This window comes from Cryptotermes secundus, unplaced genomic scaffold (genome assembly GCF_002891405.2).
Source record: "Cryptotermes secundus unplaced genomic scaffold, Csec_1.0 scaffold871, whole genome shotgun sequence".
Taxonomy (NCBI): domain Eukaryota; kingdom Metazoa; phylum Arthropoda; class Insecta; order Blattodea; family Kalotermitidae; genus Cryptotermes; species Cryptotermes secundus.
This window is the reverse complement of record NW_019740663.1, coordinates 509383-515382: the sequence shown is the minus strand read 5'-3', so window position 1 is coordinate 515382 and position 6000 is coordinate 509383.

Genomic DNA, 6000 nt, shown 5'->3' with positions numbered 1-6000 from the left:
GGCAGGTAGGTAGGTAGGTGAGTGGGTGAGTAGGTACGTATGTAGGTAGATGGGTGGGTGGGTACGTGGGTAGGTATGTAGGTAAGAAGGGCTCGTGTATTTCATGTACAGGACACTGTAAAGGAACCTGTAGTGTATACTGTACGGTTGAGTAGTACTAAGATGTCTGACAATGGGCAGAGCAGTCCTCTCCTCAGAGAGGACGCTACATGACGACTCTGACTGTAAGAGACGGACTCGAGACTTAAATGTGGTCATGAGTACAAAGAAGGGGGTCGACATCAAAACTATCTTATTGTTAGTTGTAAAGTGACTAGGACTACAACTTCAAGTCCTGAGCCTCGTGATGAAGAGTGTCTGTGGGCTCGTGATGAGATAGCGAGGGACTTTCTTTCGTTGCAGGTTCGCACGATAAGTCTGATCTATCTTGTCCCCTGAGGGGAGAAGCCGAACTGGAGAAAGCGCGCATGTGTCTGCTGCGCGTCAGAACCTCGTCACGAGCTTCGGAGAGGGCTCAATATTGAGATAACACGGGTCGCTAGGACCCAACAGGAAATCGCCTCGAGCCCTGTACAACCCAACAAATTACCCACCTTACACTATTCGACCCGGAACATGCATATATTCAGCCACATTTCACAATTCGGAAGACCATGATCTTAACGTTAAGGAGTGTACTATCACTCACTCATGGAACTGGGCCCTTCTTAAGAACCCGCTATTTGTGCAGCTACTCAAAAACTTCCCAGCATTTCACGGAACCTGAAGGTTCATTACAGTGTTCACAAGAGCCCTCTACTGGTTCCTATCCTGAGCCAGATCAGTCCAATCCATACCATCCCATTCTATTTCTTTAAATTCCATTTTAATATTGTCCACTCACCTACGACTTGGTCTTCCTAGTGGTTTCTTTCCTTCTAGTTTTCCCACCAATATCCTACATGCATTCTCTTCTCCCCCATTCCTGCTACCTGCCCTACCCATCTCATCCTCCTCGACTTCATCATTCTTATTATATTTGCCGAAGAGTACAAGTTATGAAGCTCCTCATTATGTAGTTTTCTCCAGTCTCCCGTAACTTCATCTCCCCTCGGTCCAAATATTATCCTCAGTAACCTGTTCTCAAAGACCCTCAGTCTATGTTGTTCCCATTATGCCAGAGACCAAGTTTCACACACATACAGAACCACAGGCATAATTATAATTTTGTATATTCTAATTTTTGTATTTTTAGACAGCAGACGGGAAGACAAAAGGTTCTAGGCCTAACATTATACGAATTCCACAAACGAGAGTATTATCTTCTGAGACAGAACGTTACGTGTTCCAGTGAGAGTTTACCGACGTTTAGTGTGTCATATTACCTCCATTTTCAGGGCAGAAAGTAAACGAAGAAAGAAGTCAGCAGAAAATAATTAACAAACAGAATTAGATTTCAGGCCAGGAGGAAAGTTGTAGAAAAATTCTGAGCAGGAGCCGACGAAGGAGTCGCAGTAAGCCTCAGGTATGCAGGTTCCTCTAAAACGTCGGCGAACTTGATTATAAGGCGTCACACCCCAGAGGACTCTGCTCTTCACGATCTTCGCCACGAGGTCCTCACAGGGGTGACTATGAAGCGAGCCTTCTTTCGGAATATAACATTTCGTAGGCCGGTGAAAATCAACCGTTTCAGAGGTACATATATCCTCCGAAATACCGGCAGACTTCCATTGAAATACAGGGAGTTTATATCCCAGAAGATGAAATTTTCTGAATCATAGACAAAAAGGAATATGAAATATGGGCGCGTTTTGCAAGCTTCTAAATTATGGCTTGCTCAAGAGCACTTTCGCCGGCCGCGGTAGCCGAGCGGTCTAAGGCATGTACTGTCTTCCCTCGCTTGGAAACCGGGATCGTTGGTTCGAATCCGACTCAGGGTATGGATGTTTAGTTTGTGTGTGTGCGTTTTTCTGTGTTTGTTTACAGGTAGAGGCCTTGCGACGAGCTGATCACCCGCCCAAGGAGTCCTGCTGAATGTGTAAGATCGAGAAAAACCAAAGTGAACGGAGAAGTTCATGGACGTAGGACTAGGCCCACTGGAGCTGTAGTGCCAAGGAAAAAAGGAGGGCATTTTCAGTTCATATTGTGACGGAACATTGCCATTTGCTATCTCCGTGTGGAGACGGGGTCGAATATCTCCATCGAGACCCTGCGAGCCGTAGAAGGCGACGAAAAAGGAAGTCCCAAATCTGAGAGAGTAAGATATGGTCGCGAGTCCCACGTGCCTCGAACCCGAGAATGACTGCGCTGGCTAGGGTTAGCAGCAATTGTAAACAACAGACCCGTCCACTCGTTAGAGAGGGTGCCTCACAGCGACAAATATCTGGTCATGAGTTTCAGATGGGGCTCGACACCAAGACTTGCTGACTGACCGTCAGTCATAATGTGATGTTGACTTTGACATACGCTTGATTCGCCAGACAGATGTCGTCCAGTGAGTTCGGTGTGTGAGTAGTGATTCGTCATTCGTCACAATGGAAGAGAAGACGCTCGTAGTACAGTAAGGAATGGAGCGAGTCACTGATTCTTTTTTTTCCCCTTGGCACTACAGCCCCAGTGGCCCTAGGCCTACCTCCATGAACTCCGTTCATTTCGGGGTTTTCTAGATCTTACACATACGGTAGGACTCCTAGGGCGAGTGATCAGCTCGTCGCAAGGCCTCTACCTGTAGACAAACACAGAAAAACGCACACAAACATCCATGCCCTTTTTGGGATTCGAACCCACGATCCCGGCTTCCGAGCGAGCGAAGACAGTTCATGCCTTAGACCGCCCGGCTACCGTGACCGGCCATTGATTCTTAGCTATCATAATTCTAAAGAAGTGCCAATAAAGTCAATCGTCAAATCCAGAACCCATTATTATTAGTCACGCTAACCCCTATACTTGAGGCCGCGCCATAGCTCAAGCGGTTAGTCGCTGGCTTCCCATCGCGGCGGCCCGGATACGATCCCGAGGGTCTGGTCAAGTAGGATTTGTGGTGGACAAATTGGCGCTGGGGCAGGCTTTCTCCGAGTACTTCGGTTTCCCCTGCCAATCTTCATTCCACCAATTGCTCCACAATTGCTGGTGCAATAGGCCAGAAGTGGCCGTAGTACAAGGGACTTAGTCCCACCCCACTAGCAATAAAAGAACCCTATACTTGACATTTTATATATATATACATTATCCTGCAAACATTGAGTGGAGAAGTCTGTGACTTACAGCGCAGTAGCATGAACCATTACGCGAGGAGCGAAACTGCATTCAATTATCTGGTTATGCGAGTGGCAGAGACAATCAACCGTAGAGGACGTAACGCGTGACTGAATCTAATTATTTCATCCATCTCATGAGCGAGATAAAGAGAGAAAACCTCGCGTGAGGATGTATGTGATCGTAATATATATCATCGTTACAAAAAAGCGGGAGAGACACATCCCAGCTCATCTATCAGTGGGGAGGACTTTTTACGAACGTCATGTAACATTCGGCTCTCTCGACACTGCAGTAAGACATCCCACCGCGGTGGAATGCTCTTGCGTCTGCCAAAACATGGCCGAGGTAATTTAGTTGCCGGGGAGACTTGATTTCATTTGTGGGCCGCTATGTAATGTAGACGTAACAAGTCGCGACAGAGCAGAAAGCAAAGTTTACATAACACCGTTCGTGAAGCGGCGTGGTGTAAGGCAAAACATAGGTCAAGCTATTCCTGTAACAGGCCGTGAAGGCCAGTAGGTTTGTGAGAAGTCGAGGCTCCCACATTTTCTGTAGACAATCGGCTCACAGATGGCGGTGAGTTTGTCAGCCTTACGCACCGGCCACCCCCGAAATATTCCTGGTACTCATTTCTGTTAGAGGCTGAGTCGACCACAGGTACATAATGCGACTGGAAGAATTAGATCAACTGAAAAATTCCACCTCATCGTGACTCGAACCCGCGACCTTCCGGCTTGTATCATAGAGCCTCAACCAACTACGCTCCCGCGTACCCCCAGCATCGTTGTGTAAGCAACGTATAATGATTTTGTAAAGCCGAGACTACTTTTGGAATCATATACTATATAATAATTATGTAAAAACGTAAATTTGTTCCCGTGCTTAACTAATCAAGAACTGTGCCATGAAGACGTATGGAAGAGTGGATGTATAGATCCACATTTTTTTTTACCTCTGCACTAGTTAAGGGTGAGTGGTCAACTTCATTTCCCGGCAGCTTTACTCCCGGGGAAGAAGCCCACGGTACCCGTTCGATAGGAGGCTGGGTGGGTCCCAGAGACGGTCTAGACCAGTGCTTCTCAACCGCCGGGCCGCGGCCCAGTAGTGGGCCCTGGCATCAATTATACTGGACCGCGAGAGGCTCTTCTGGAATTTGTCATTTTCATTTTCTAAGCATTTTTCATGAATAAATATTCTATAGTGGAATATTCTGAGGAGAATAATATTTGTGTCGAAAAGCTCAGACACAAAACACCTAAATCTGTGTAGCAAATGTTAGTGACCAAGCCGCATATTTTTAAACATGGAAGTATTCATGAATGATCGGGAATTTTCAGACATTCAAATCTTTCAACATTCGCGAAAGGCAATACCGGTGTCTATGACCAGTCATAAAAATTGCCTGCAAGCCGATTACAACAATGGACGGCATATCCTCTGTTCTCAGAACTGAGCAAAATAACATCTGTGTTGCAAATGTCAGTGACCAATCAGCAAGGAAGTATAAAGAAAATGTTTCCACTGAAATTGAAGATCAAGGCAGTCTGTATCCGGTTCTCAAATCTAGTAATATTGAATACTGTTTCTTCGCAAGTTCGCATTGCAGTGTGTAAGTGCTTGTTTCGAAACCTGAGTGATTTAAATTTTATTATGAATATGTGACAGGGGACTTTGTTTAATTTTGGTGTTAAGAAATCTCGTATTGAAGGTGTTTGTGACGCAACAAGTAGTGACTCATCCACCTCAAGCCTACATAGCGATCTGCAGGATGTACAAAATGAAGGGAAAACCAACAGCACACAGAAGAAAAAGTCTGCATCCATTGGTAAGTACATGGACAGCTACTTAAAATTTGGTTTCATACAATGCCCTAACACTGACCAATTTCCACGACCTTAATGTGTCATTTGTGCTACTGTTCTGGGAAATGAAGCTATGAAGCCATCTACTAACAAGCTGATAACTAATTTAAATGTAATTTTATGTTTGTCAACATGCCACACCGTATACATAAGTGTACTAATGCTCTTTATGATTATGCTATAATTAATTACTAATATTACGTTAGATTAATGCATGAACTTTAACAGAACTGGAAAGGTATTTACGAGTAAATTTGTTGGGACTGGGCCCTCATCTTATAAAAAAAGAACTCACTGGGCTGCGATCTCATAAAGATTGAGAACCACTGGTCTAGACGACGTGAAGAAGATAAAATTCTTGACCCTACAGAGACTCGAACTCCGACTCCTCGGTCATTCAGCCCATAGCTAATTCCTATAGTCACTCATAACTACGAGTTTTCTTGTCTTTCTCATATTTTGCAACTGAATCTGGACCCCATACACACAGATTACACATATGTATAAATTGGAAATATACATATACATGTATATATATATATGTGTGTGTGAGTGTGTGTGTGTGTGTGTGTGTGTGTGTGTGTGTGTGTAAATCATAAAATATAGAATTACAATGTAGTACAAATTATTCTGTAAATCAAGATGCATGTAGTGTTTGGTTATTCTAGCGGACAATGTCTGGAACAAGTCATGACCATACATGATATTTGTTCTACATGACCGACAATTTAAATGGAGAATATACTATGTTACAGCTTTCATGTCCTCTGTATCTCACAGTTGAATTCCTGACGGTTTGTCTTCATAAATTAACAATGACAAGGTTTAACACGCGAAAATCTCTGTAAACCAGAGATATTTCGGATTTGAAGTTCCAGCAATGGTAAACATGAACACTACT